The sequence below is a fragment of the Triticum dicoccoides genome, chromosome 5B (genome assembly GCF_002162155.2).
Source record: "Triticum dicoccoides isolate Atlit2015 ecotype Zavitan chromosome 5B, WEW_v2.0, whole genome shotgun sequence".
Classification (NCBI taxonomy): Eukaryota; Viridiplantae; Streptophyta; class Magnoliopsida; order Poales; family Poaceae; genus Triticum; species Triticum dicoccoides.
The window spans coordinates 15,545,924-15,560,660 of NC_041389.1; the positions used below are offsets into that span (position 1 = coordinate 15,545,924).

The following is a 14,737-nucleotide window of genomic DNA, read 5'->3' on the forward strand; positions in this document are numbered from 1 at the left end:
GTTACACATGTACTGATGTACATACCGACATGACTCCATGTTAATTATTTATTGTACTTTAACATGTTTTACTTCTTTAATGGTTCTGAGTAACACAACTTCCTTTGTAACACAACTTCTAGGTCTGCTCAACTTAAGCGATTGAGCAGCGCGCGCCGGGTTGGACCGCGTAACACAATTTCCTTTGTAATGGAGGTTGCTAGGTCTGCTCACCGGTCACGTTCGCAATGTGCAGATGTGCAATGGGCGATAGGCCCATACCTATGCGCGCATAGGATTTAGACCGGCGTGCTGACCTCTCTGCTAGGCCTAGGTAGGGCTGCGACCTGTAGATTTCCCGAGGCCGGACATGCCCCAGGAAAGTGTGTCCGGCCAGAGGGATCGAGCATGTCGGGTAATGTGGTGCATCCCTGCAGGGAAGTTGATCTATTCGAATAGCCGTTCCATGGTAACAGGACAACCCGGAGTTGTACTTCGACCTTATGACAACTAGAACCGGATACTTAATAAAATACACCCTTTCAAGTGACAGATACAACCCGGTGATCGCTCTCTCACAGGGCGATAAGGAGAGGATCGCCGGGTAGGATTATGCTATGCGATGATACTGGTGAACTTACCATCTACTCTCTTCTATATGCTTCAAGATGGAGGCTGCCAGAAGCGTAGTCTTCGATAGGACTAGCTATCCCCTTTTTATTTTGGTATTCTGCAGTTCAGTCCATCGATATTGCCCATTTACACAGATACCCATGCATATGTAGTGTAGATCCTTGCTTGCGAGTACTTTGGATGAGTACTCACGGTTGCTTTGCCTTTTCTTTTCCCCCTTTTCCTCTTCTTCCCGGATGTCACAACCAGATGTTGGAGCCCAGAAGCCAGATGCCACTGGCGATGACGCCCCCCCTACACCGAGGGTGCCTACTATTACGTTCAGGCCGCCGACGATCAGGAGTAGTTTAGGAGGATTCTAGGCAGGAGGCCTGCGTCTCTTTCGATGTGTATCCCAGTTTCTGCTAGCCATCTTATGACAACTTGTTTAACTTATGCCTGTATTCAGATATTGTTGTTTCCGCTAACTCGTTTATGTTCGAGCACTTGTATTCGAGCCCTCGAGGCCCCTGGCTTGTAATATGATGCTTGTATGACTTATTTTACTTTTAGAGTTGTGCTGTGATATCTTCCCGTGAGTCTCTGATATTGATCGTACACGTTTGCGTGCATGATTAGTGTATGACTGAATGGAAACGTGGGAATTTCCACAATACCACCAGCATAATTTGAGTGTTAAAAAATGATTAGGAGGTCTAGATGGATCACATGAAGACCACCAGCACAGCACCGCAATGAACTCCTAGTTATAGTATCACTTTTAGTTTGGTTGACATTGATGTGACATCAATTGGATAATGCCAGCCAGAATACAACTGCTTTGCCGTGCTTGTATCGGATGAGATACTAACACGCGCATGCATTTTATTTTTTTGGCAACTGGGTCGATATAGGTGCCATGCATCTTGGCCCATGTTAATCGTTCCTGGTAATTTCTACTTTTTGTTCTATTAAAAATCAAATCGGAATAGATGAGTTATCCACGTGATGATGGTATTGCACGCCTTGTAGGTGTCCTTCTCCCACACGATTGTGGTTGCACTTTTCCAAAATATAGAACATGTACGTGGCAGACATAATATATGAAAAAGAATGCATGTACATAATATTTGTATTTAACATTACATCTTTAAATCTGAGCCATTTATATCTAATCTTAATGGTTCTGATAATTTAATCTGTGTCGACAAATGTGACGGCTTGTTTGCCTTTTGTCTTAAGTATATAATAGATAGATGAGAGGTCAGTGAAATCTCAATGTTACAAATGTGTATGGTGTTTGTTGTCTACTCATGAGTATCCCTACAATGTTGCATACATGTCACCAGTATTCCGGATTTATGCTTCCTGAGGATTTTCTCTTAATACAAATGTATTTGTTTGTCTTTGCCAGTGTTTTCATATATTGCATACATAGATTTTTTGTGTTGCAGGTGTTGTGACACATTTTCAACATTTTTGTTTCAACAATGATAATTTATTGCATCACATAATGATTTGTTGCATGGCCAGACACTCTACCACACTTTTGGTTGTGATGAATAGAGATGCATCAAACGGTGGAGGAGGCGGCTCATTTTCTTTTCCTCGGTCAGCTGGCTAGTGTCTGGGGATAAACATTTGATAACATATGTGTCGAAGAGTACATCATGACACTATAAAAGTTAAAGCACCGAGAATCTACTGAGTATCAAGAAATGTTCAAATCTAAGGCACTACAAACAGTGGTCCTAGTACAATATAATGCACAGTTTCTGCTGCCCATCCCTCACTTGGCAGGTATCGACAGGCTCGACAAGGCTAGGAGAGTAACTCCTATATGTTGCTAGCTAGCCGACAGCAGCTTCTCCAGATGCAGATGCAAATTAGTGGCTGGTGTGATGCATGTCTAGTTTAGATACTACTCCCTCTGTCCCGAAATGTAAGACGTTTCTAGACACTATGATAGTATCAAAAAACGTCTTACATTTCGGGACGGAGGGGGTACTTGCTAAACCCCAATTAAACGAATCACTTGATTATCATACTGGTTGAACATAGGAAGAAATTTCTCATGTTTTTCTTGCGGATACAAAATTTTATATGATACATGAGTAATGAGTTACATGTGTATCATAGCTTGATTATTAGCATATAAAATTTAATAATTTTCTCTATATATGATTTACGTATATAGAATCTAATACCACTTTGAGAGCCCGTGGATCAGTGTACGCATCTTTATCCTTGTACAAGAAGTCCAACATGCGTGTCGAATTCAACACGGCCTCTAGGACCGGTGTTGTCGGCCGCCCGACAGCTTCCTTGAGGTGCTCCTCAATGATGTCTATCCATGACTCCTCTATGAGCTCCTTGAGCTTTCTGTATGCCTCTTCCTTCGTAGTGTAGTTGTTCTCCTCCATGCACGCTTCCACTGTTGACATCACATTCCTCTCGCTAGAGCACTGCTCTTGTTCTCTCTGATTTTTGAGAGAAAATAGAGGGTCATATTAACAAAGTAATCATACCCTTCTATTATTATGGCTACGACCATCAATGTATCAGTTGAATATAATTTTTATCAATTGAGGCAGAGATGGGGTATTCTAGTCGAGTTAGACAACTTTCTATTAGTTAATCTATATTTTATGGCAAGCGGTTTGCATGTCCAGCGAACTATTACCCTCGTTCCAAACTAGATGGCGTTCTAGAGAATATTTCGCCAAACTTCTCTGATTGGCGCCGTCGTTATATATGAAATATCATTAGAGTTACGATGTAAAATATTTCAAAGTTCAGTAAGTTTATAATTTATAACAACATATACATATTCATGTTTAGAGTCTTAGATACTATTTCAGAATGGAGGGGTTACTGCAGTTTACTTAATTGTCTTTTAATTGGCATAGAGATCGATGATGATGCACGCAACTACGATTTATCATACTTTCGCATATTACTCGGTGCCATATAATAGCGATGAGCTACAAAACTAAAAGGATCAAAAACTTATCAATGAAACGAGAACTGCAAATAAAATAAAGTATGGCATATATTTCAGTTGTAAGTATGTAACCTCATGCGAAGCCACATCATTGATAACACGACCGATGATGCAAGAAGCTTGCATGATTTTGGGATAGGTCATGCCCCACTCAATGGTGTCTCTGCTCACTCCTATGACAACGAAGGCAAGGCATGCAACATGCATGCAGCAAGAGCTAGGCACCGAGAATCGTAGGTGCTCATCGACAGTGACTGGTGTGTCGCTTTCCTCACACCATTTCGCCTCGTTGTAGTAGCATTTCGTAGCATCGATTAGCTGCACAAGTACAATGATATATTTATTTCTCATGGGGAAGTAGATTTCCTGCATATATACACATATTTCTTTCGCATATCAGATTTTTTAACGAGCCAACATTAAGAATACAGAAGCTTCATAGATATAGGGGTTAACTTTAAGACAATAAATATCATGATATTTGTTTTACATGTCTCGTGAAGCGAAGCCAACATTTAAGATGAACCACATATCGAATATACTGTTTATGAGTTAAAATATTTTAAATTTCAAATTTATGAAGAGTCTTGATGGTTTCATCATGTTTATCTACTTGTGCATGCATCAAGTGGCTCTGCATCAATTCCTGCATGCGAATCAGGTGCTTTGCACTATAGTTCTAGTTACATCCCTTACATAACGATCCTATGCGAGTATTTATCGATTTATTTTTCTTGAATTGAACATGTTCATGAGACATCAACTTACTAGCTTTTTTACATAGTCTGCGTGCTTGTTTCCTTGACTATCCAAATCTTTTTCGATGGCCTTCATGGTAGCGAGTACTTTGCTGTATAGGAACTTCATGTAACCTGGGAGCTGTTCAGCGGCTTGTTCATCCCACCTAAAAAGGATAGATAGTTGTTCTAGAATTAGCATCAATTAACACATTAAAATTGGTTGTTAAAACCATCATAGCCCACATAGATATATAGAGACTTTTCCATTGCCATGGTGAGGAGGTTGCTTTCTTCTAAGGTGCTGTAGCTGTCGTAAATGTCATCGAATATCGATATAAATGTAAAGAAGTTTGTGAGCACGATTCGTCCATATGAATATTGTGGCTCAAATAAAACTCCTAGCATCCAAAAGTGCATCTCCACCATCCTGTCTCATGCGAAGCTCAAATGGTCTTGAAGTTGCAGTTCTTTCCACCACCTGCAAACAAACCATGACCTCAGATTGTATTGGTACGACGGACGGATGAAATGAAAACCATTTCAAGAGTTAAGGGGCATAGCGTTGTGTCTGGACTTAGAGTTTAGTGGCGAAATATAAATTGCACCTAGGGTTAGAAGCTGAAATGTTGCCAATATACAAGCATATTTCATCATATACAGCCACTTACAGAGTAAGAGCCCTCAGCTCCTCACAGTGCAGAGCTTGAAGTATACTGAAATCCAGCTGTGCAAGCTCCCAAATGGTCTCATTCCTTGTACTCATTCTTTCATAAACAGAGATGAAGTGCCGAGCTTCAACTCTTCGAGGCCTCCTGAATAGAGGCGTTTCCAGCGTGCGCCGCACCTGATCGAGCAATATTGATGGTCGAATTGTGTCTTGCTCCACGGCACGCTGGAGATGGTCTTTTGTGTAAGCGATCGCGCTGCTGAGTGTTTCTTCACCATCGGTTCGAACATGGGCAGCGTTGTACAGTGCCAAGAGGCTTTTTGTGTCATTGCAGATAATCTTTCCTTCGGCATCTATGAACTTGAGGAATACATCTGCGGTGTTGTCATGTATAGTACATGGTTCTATTAGGACAAATGTTTCTAGAAAATATCACCTTCGTACATCTTTGAGATTCTAATTATGTTTGTTATACTTATACCTGGTGAAGCATTGAATCCCTTTTTCCTGAGTAAATAGAACCGAAGGGCCACCGTGTGAAGATCGTGGGCTTCATCGCCGGCATCATGAATCCCACACAGCAAATCATTGATCTCCTTCCCATAGTGGTAGTCCAAACCAAGCTGCTGTAAAGTATCGACAAGCTCAAGCTTCTGAGAAAGATCAACAGAACCCGAATCTACTATCATCGTCCTCAGCTCTTCTTTCATTACTTCAGCCTTGTTTTTCATGGAAAGACACTGCAAGAGCATATAACATTTCATTTGATGCCAGCCTCCAATAAGAATGTAAAACACTAGTGTGTGTGCTAATTAAATTTAGTTCACCTGCGTCGGAGTGAATGGCCTAAAATCAAGGAAGAAGTCCCCCCAGACGTTGGGGTGGTGCAAGTGGTGGCTGCGCTGGTTGTCGTTCATCACAGGTAGTGAGTGTGGGCGACGGCGAGTCTCCATGGACGATGCCATTCCTGGAGAATAATCGAGCTCAGCTGATCACTGCTCTTTGATAACGCTAGCGGTAGTGATGCATGCCTTGTGAACTGGTTGGCTTTATATAAGAATTAGAACAGGAGAGGGCCCTAAATGTTGTACGCGTATAATACTGGAGGCACACAGGAACACTGAATACAAAATTCACGTATATTGTAACTGTCACTTTAATTATTGTGCCACAAATAATGTGTTCATTTATTAAGATTTTTTCTTCTAGAAGTCCTTTCGATCGGACGGCAGATGTTATTTAGAGGTTTGAAAATTCTTGCATATGCATCTCTTTCATATAGTACGTTGTTCCCTTTCGGTGGGCCACCCAAAAATATTCTCCATAGTATATCTTGTATATCTAGTAACTGGAGGCACTCAGAGAGACACCATGTTAGGTCACGTCATCTAAATCATTTAAATGTTAGGATCTCGAAATACAATGGTGAATCAAAAAAAAAAGAAATACAATGGTGAATATTGTTCCACACATCCACCATACATAGTGAAATAAAAAATATCAAAACAATTCAACGACTACAAAATTTAAGGTTACCAAACTTGATCGATTGTTCTATTCACATGTTAAGTTTCGCGAAGAAATAACACCCGTGATATTCTTTACAGAAAAAAAAACTATCTCCAAATTACTTCAGCATACAAATAATTCAGAACTGTCTGTTTCTTATATCATTCTTGGATTTTACTTTTAAAAATGGGTAAGTGTGGAACCATATTCCAAAAATCTGTATGCCTTTTGTGTGCCTTTTGTCATTTAGTCTGTGTCTTGCCCATGCACACCAATGCATATCGCAAGAATGCTTTAATTGGAGAACCAACAGTTGGCCCACAGCCCAGAACACATTGCATGCACTACAAGTAATCATCGTAAATTTAATATATTTTTATCACTAGTCAATGTATACGTGCAATGCACGTTATTTTTTTTTCGAGAAAATTTCCGATCTATTCATCTTCAATCATGGCAGTACAACGAATACCAAAAATAATAGAAATTACATCCAGATCCGTAGACCACCTAGCGACAACTACCAGCACTGAAGCGAGCCGAAGGCGCGCCGCCGTCATCGCCCCTCCATCGCCGGAGTCGGGCACAACTTGTTGTAGTAGACAGTCGGGAAGTCGTCATGCTAAGGCCCCATACGACTAGCGCACCAGAACATCAACCGCCGCAGATGAATAATAACGTAGATCAGAAAAATCCAATCCGAAGACACGAACGTAGACGAACAATGACGAGATCCGAGTAAATCCACCAAAGATAGATCCGCCGGAGACACACCTCCACACGCCCACCAACGATGCTAGACGCATCACCGCAACGGGGGCTAGGCGGGGAGACCTTTATTCCATCTTCAGGGAGCCGCCGCCGTCTCGTCTTACTGAGCAGGACACAAACCCTAGCAAAACTGAAAGAAACGATTAAAAACGGAGCGCTCCCGCCGACCCTTGCCGAGATCCACTGCGCCCCCATGGCCCTAAGGCTATCGGAGAGGAGGCGGACCTGCGGCGGCGGCGGCCGGAGGCAAAAACCCTAGGTTTTTGTGGAGGAGTCAAAAGTCGTGATCTATATAATTGCATGTTAATTTGGAAGTATATTAAGTGCATGCGGATATTAGGTAGGATATTATTTGCATGTTATTATGTGATTAGCACTATATTTGTGTTAAAATTAACTGCACGCTAAACGCATTGAGCGCTCAACATTGAAGCGGTCTAGGTCGTTGGATTGACATGATTTGATGGCTGAGATTAATTGGATCTGCCTCTTTGGGTCTTTTTATATTGGTATAGATGATAAGTCCCATAAGTGTGGCATGAAGACATGGCAACTCGAGGGTTTTTGATGGCAAGTTTAGTGACAAGAGGATAGCAACTTATTTGTCAAGAATGGCAACTTCCTTTTCGGATGCTAAGATTTAGTTTTTTGTTTGTTTGTTTTTCTTTTTGGATGACAACTTTAGTTGTAAATAACTTCAGGGCCGGATTGCTTTATGCCACACGTGTGACACTTATCATTTGGACCATTTTTTATATGAGACGGGACCATGTGTTTATTTTTTAGTATATTAATTAGTTTTCCGCCTTTTCTCTTAATTAAGTTTATAGTTTTCTAAGAGTGAGGTGTATACTATGTAACGTGCAAGTATTTATATAATTAGTTGTGTAAAATATTGTTTAAGCATTTGATAAGATTTTATCTGGCCTAGCTAGTTAAGTAGGGCACAGGTTCCAGCCCCTTGTTGAGTTGATTTTAGCAGAATTCACTTAACCTTGTTAACACCGGCTACCAGATTCGTTAGTGCGCTGAGGCGCTGCAACCAACTATGATGTATGAGCCATCGTAACAACGATTCTATTTTACGTGATTGTAAAATAGCTACCCATTTTTCTGAGAAAGAAAGAAAAAATCCCAGGCGTTTAGGGTTTCCATGTCTTCTGCCGCGTCGCCGCTGATCTTCTGGTCTCATGTGGCCATATAGGCATGGAGGTGTGATGAACTCTGTCGTTGTCGGTGGAAGAGCTCATGCATCATTTTTAGGTGTATTTCGAGTTTGTTTAGGGTTTGCGTCCGGCTAAGGAAAACGAGACAGCGGCTGCTCCTTGAAAATGAAATAAGGTTCTTTCTGCCTAGCCCTGGTCCCAACGGTGTGTCGGAGGGTGTGTGGCGGTGTGTCTCCGGCGGATCTCGCGGTGTCCGATCAATGTATGTCTTTGGTGGATCTGTGTTGATTAAGTCTTCGTTTGTCCGTGTTCATATGTATACATTCTCTTTGTCGTCGGGGGTTGATGATCTGGCGCGTTGGTTCTTTGAAGTCTTAGCACGACGATTTCCCGACTGCCGACAACAACATGCTTTGTCCAGCTTCAGCGAGAGAGGGGCGACGACAGCTGGGCCTCTTTGGCTAGCTCCTGTTTGTAATTGTTACTAGCTACTGTACGAACATGGATTGTGTTACTTATCGTGTCTTTGTATAGCCATAATGTTAGATAAATGGATCAGAAGTTTTTCCAAAAAAAAAGGTATCCAATGAGCAAAAGAGTTAAACTATAAGAACAGCAATATATTGAGAATGAGAAAAATCATCAACTTTTGTGACCGATAATTGCTTTCTGCTGCAGCAAACGCATTCTTCACGCGGTAATGGCGACCTAACATCTACGATTTCTTTTCTCTGTAAAAAAATCATCTACCGATTTATTTCCCTTGTACGTCCTTTGACAAGAAAGTAGGAAGGTACGTCTAGGAAGCAAGGTACGGCTAGGAAGGACAAAGGAAAGTTGCAAAGCAAGCGGAAACACATTTTTTTGGCCGCGGGAAACTCAGTTTTTCCTCAACAATGGTGAGCTCATATCTATCAATTTCGTTGTTCTGCACGTCCTTTGACAGCAGCAGGAGAGCAAACATTTCTATGGGTAGCCTTAGCGTAATCCAACACGGATCACCAGCGTCTGTAAATGTTCTGACCGAACCATCTGAACATTTTTAGTTATTCAACGAGGATCTTCAAAATTGTTCAAACTGGTTCGGACATTTGAAATCCCGCAATTGGATCTTTCCGCGGGAGGGTTTTGGGGGATTCCGGATGTCCTCCGCGTCGGACTCTGACAATGCGGGCCCACCTCAAAAGCTCCCTTTTCGCGTCTTGTCGAGAACCCTTCGCACATTTAGGCTAGTCATAGTGAGGAGTAACTTAGACTAGTAACATGCATATGTTACTAGTCTATGTTACTACCTTCATAGTGGGGAGTAATATATATGTGGTATCATACAAGCCTACGTTTATTAAGATGTAGACTCATTTTCCATTCGGATGTGTTATGATACAGTAACATATTATGTTACACCAATCATCTCTCTCCTCGTTAAATACATGCCATGTAAGCAAACTTTTTTTGGGATGTGTTATGTTACTTGCTAAGTTACTCCCACTATGAACAGCCTTAGAGCGGACGTAACTGGCAGGCTGCCTGCACTCATGCCAGCTGACTGGTGGTATGCTTAGCCAGCATCCATATGGGGCGAAGCTCGAGCTTCGAAGTTTTGTCCTTCCCCATCACTGTGTATGGCTCTGACATCGAGCGTAGGGCAGGAGGTAAGCTCGAGAGAGGGAGTGACTGGAGCGAAAGAAAGGGGATCCGGAAATTACCCTAGCGATTCCCCGATTTTATACCTCCGGGTAAATCCGCCAAAGCGAGTCACAGCCGTCGATCCAGGCATCCAACGGCGCCCGCAAAACCCGCAGTACAGGGAAAGTGGGACAGGTGACGCCCTCTGGGGTGGGAATCGAGGCGTCGTGCCCCAGCTTCCCCATGATCCGCGGTATCTTTGCGGAAGTGCGCGTGCGATTTTAGTCAAGGAAATTTCCCTATTGATCAACCCGATTGATCTCTTCGGAGAAATATACTAAGTCTGCCGAAAGTCTGTTTAGACATGGACGTCAACTCGGACAGATGTTTGAGGATTGCTATAGGATGAGATCGACGCTCATACGCAGATCCACTTGGCCTATCTTCTAGGCTCCAAGGCGTTCCTCTGGGATAATGAGTGGCTTCTTCCTGAAGAGTCAGACCACGCGCTAGCAGCGCTACTCGGGTTTCCATGGCACATCCATACTCGGATCACTAGTCAGTCTCTTCCAGGAGATTTATGATTGCCACCAAGTTTTCCCACGCAGTTAAATATCATCGATCAGTCGGGAAGCGCCTAGTCCAGAATCCTTGAAGTTTTGTTCAAGTCGCGGTTCATTAAGCTTGACGACAGGCGCCGAGTGCTCCTGTAGTACTCTGGCCAAATCAAGTTCTTAATAAACTCGCTCTACAAAACATTAAACGATTTGGGGGCTAATGTTGGGGTCACATGCCATCAGTAGGGTCATAGGAGGTGTATTCCAAACTGGATGAAAGGCCAACAACCTCAAAACGTCAAGACCTCAGGGTCCACAATCCAATCGGATACCAACCATAGTCGTCCACTCGGACAAACTTTGTTCACTCGGACGCGAAGATTCCACTTGGCTAGGCTGAGTCCATTCGGCAAACTCGTGGTCACTTGGATGAAAGGAGGCGAACGGTTAGCATGGGATCCAGAGCGACGCGAGACGCACGTCTGCATCCGTTACTAGCGACCAAAGCTTCAGTTACCATATGTAATGTTGAACCTTGACTTCATCATTGAAACCCTCTATAACGTTGCTAACCGAAGGGGCGGCGCACTCTATATTAGCCACTCCATAGAACTTAGATAGGGGTTGGGATCCATTGTACTCCTTCTATACAGGAAGAAAAGCAAAGCTCCAAAGCTCGAGACGTAGGGTCGTTACCTCCTCCGAGAGGGCCCAAACTCGTAAAACCTTGTGTCATGCCTTCTCCCTAGCTAGGATCAGCCTTTGTTAATAGCCCTATCCCTTAATGTCAGATTAGTTCCCACGCCAAGGGGGGCTAGCGCGGAGGCGCGACAGGGCGCCAGGGGCGCAGCCACCATTGATGCTTTCGGCGGCGGCTCCTGGGCACGTCCCAAGGATCCTCCAAAGCCGGGCCGATGCGGTGGATCTCCACCCGCGGTCCGCTGCGGCGAGGGGGGACGGGGCCAAGCAGGTGAGCGTCGCTGGTTGGGGAGGCGGGAGAGGCGAGTAGGGCATCACGGTATGAAGCCACCGCCGAGCCAGATCCAGCTGAGGAGGGGCTGGAGGCCAACCAGTGCGGCAGGGGTACGAGTCTCCAGAGGGAGGGGCAAGATCTCCATTGGAGAGGGAATGAGGGCGCCGAGACTGGAGCGGCGGCTGGCGAGGGGCTGGCTGGTGGCCCCTGGTGCCATAGTGGCCACCGATGTGGCTAGGAGTGGATCGGGGATAGTAGAGACATTTATATAAGTGAATTGTCTTATTTATCTAGAGATATTGATATGACGTAAGGAAGAACAAAAACAGACATTTGATGCACGGGGTTGAATGGTCTGCTCCCTATCGGTGTCGTTCGTTATGTGGATATCGGTTAGTACTTACGAGTATAATTTGAAAGAGGAGATATGGTGAACGAGCTCGCATGCTCCTGCTAAGTGGATCAATGGAATAGTTTGATGTTGGAGGTGTCATTTACTGCTTTTTTTCCAATCTAAACACACGTCTTTATTCAAAGTCAATGTTCATGGGAATACAATCGATGTCTGGCAGGTTTATAAGCCACACATGGCGCCCGAGCCCCAGACCAAAATCATGTTTAGGAAGGCTATGTGCCTCGACATTAGACTCTCATCCTTCAAAGATGAAGGAGCACTACTGGAAGTCTGTAGTTATCTCATTGATTTCCCTTACTATAGGAGCATACATACATCCCGTTCGGTCCTGAATATCTCGTAATACACTTTGCCAGTTAGATGCTATCACAATTCGTGCCAAATGGAGATCTACTGCCAGCGACAAAGCTTCACGGCACACCAATGCCTATAGAGTAGTGGGATCGGAAATACCTCTGTATTTTATGCATGAAGCCCCCAAAAAACCTCCATCTGAGCTCCCGCAGACAGCAGTGAAGGATCCTTCACTTAGGTCTCTCGCAATGGCGCCATCTACCCTCAGTTTGGTGACTCTAGGCGTGGGAGGAATCCACCGCACCCGACTATCAGATGGCTGGGCAGCGGCCAGCCGGAGCAACAGTTTGGACTTCCAATCTTGTAACTATTGGAGGTATCTCATGATGAAATTGTGTGTTGACAAGGGGCTCTAAAAATATTTTCAAGAATGGCTTGCCTTCTGGCATACCAAATAGCCCATAAGGTCACCAAAACTTGGGTGAATTAAGAGGGGGGGGAGCATCTCCATGAGTAAAAAGATCCATCTCTTCAAATCCGATTCATTGTTGTTATTGAGAGCTTTGAAAAGATCGGAATCCTGCAGAGTGCATACATATCTTGCAACACTATAGTGAAGGAGTGAATGTTGCCAAGAATCCTCAGCCCCACACAACTTGCATGAGGTAGTAGTCGACATGTTTCTCTCATGTAATTCATCAGCAGTTGGCATGGAGTTTTGAGCTAGTCGCCATAAGAAAATCTTGACCTTTGAGGGGACATCCACCTTCTACAACTTTGACCACGCTCTCTACTCGCCTTCATTATTCGAAGCATCTGCTCGGCCCTCCAGACAGGCTTCTCTCTGCATCTTAGTGTCTATGAGCATGCGGTAAGCCGGCCGAACAAAGAAGACACCATTTTTCTCATGTACCCATTCCCAAAAGTCCACAATGTGTCTTGTGCATAAAGGAATCATGTAAATGGTACTCACATCTGTGGCCAAGAACACTTCCTTGATCATGGCTCTGTTCCATTCTGCACATAGTAACATTAGCTCGGTAACCCTGGACGAAGGGGTTTGAACTCTGCAGACAGTCGGCCTCATATTATGAGCTCTCCGAAGCAAGTTTTGTTGCCAGATCCTGGTAGTTTTTCCATTCCCAATTCAGCGGATTAAACCTTGAACAAGGACATCACGGCCTTCTAAGATGGATTTCCCAATCTGAGATGGAGCCGTACCCAGCTCTGTATTCAAAAAATTACTAGTGCTATGATATTTTGCTTTGAATACTTGAGAAGTCAATGAGTCCGGGTCCATCAACACCCGCCATGCCTACCTTGCAAGGAGAGCTAGATTGAAGAGTTCTATATCACGGAATCCCAGCCCTCCACAAAACTTTGGCCTTGTCAGCGTGCTCCATGAAACCCAACTTGGCTTTCTTTGTCCCTCTTTCCTGCCCCACCAGAACTTACGTATTAGAGTGTTGATATGCTCACATAAGCCTTGTGCTAACTTGAAGGAAGACATGGAATAGACAGGGACAACTTGAGGCATTGATTTAATAAGGACTTCCTTTCCTCCTGAAGATAGAAGTTTTTCCATCCAACCTTTACCTTATACTCCACACTTTGTCCTTTAAAAACTTGAAAGTGCGATTCTTGTTGTTACAAATATCCGTGGGCATTCCCAAGTATTTCTCGGAAGGAGACTCGTTAGCAATATTGAGAGCATTCTTTGCGTCGGTTCGCAAAGAATTGGGACATACTTTGTTGAAGAAAACTGAGAATTTACCCAAGTTAATTCGTTCACCCGATGCATTACAGTAACGATACATCAAGGAGGACAACCCATTCGCTCCATTTGAACTTGCTTTCACAAACAACAGGCTATCATCAAAGAGCAAGTGGCTTACCGGCGGAGCCGATGGCACAATAGTAATGATTCATCTTGTGTTTTCAAGAGGCAAGTAAGACCCTCCGCTGCAAGCAAAAACATGTATGGAGAAATTGGGTCCCCCTGACGAAACCCCCATGAAGGTGTAAATTCTTCCAGCTTATCACCATTGAAAAGAACTAAAAATTTTACTGAACTTACCATCCTCATGATTAAGGCAACCCAAGATGATGCAAAGCCCAACTTGATCATTATAGCCTCTAGATAACTCCACTCAACTCGGTCATAGGCTTTCAACATATCGAGTTTTACCGCACAAAACCTATTTCTCTTTGCTTTGTTCATTTTCATAAAGTGGAGACACCCGTAAGCTGTTATGATGTTGTCTGTGATCAACCGCTCCTGGACAAAAGCAGATTGCTCTTCTAAAATTATCTCTGGAAGAATCTTCTTCAATCTATTAGCCAAGACCTTTGAATTTATTTTATACAACACGTTGCGCAAGCTGATAGGACAGAATTGAGATAATTGCAACGGGTCCTTTACCT

At 43.6% G+C, this 14,737-nt stretch overlaps 1 pseudogene; it reads right to left on the reverse strand.

The window, feature by feature from the left end:
- Nucleotides 1-2,765: 2,765 nt before the first annotated feature.
- Nucleotides 2,766-5,967, reverse strand: LOC119305168 (annotated as a pseudogene).
- Between the last annotated feature and the right edge of the window lie 8,770 nt (nt 5,968-14,737).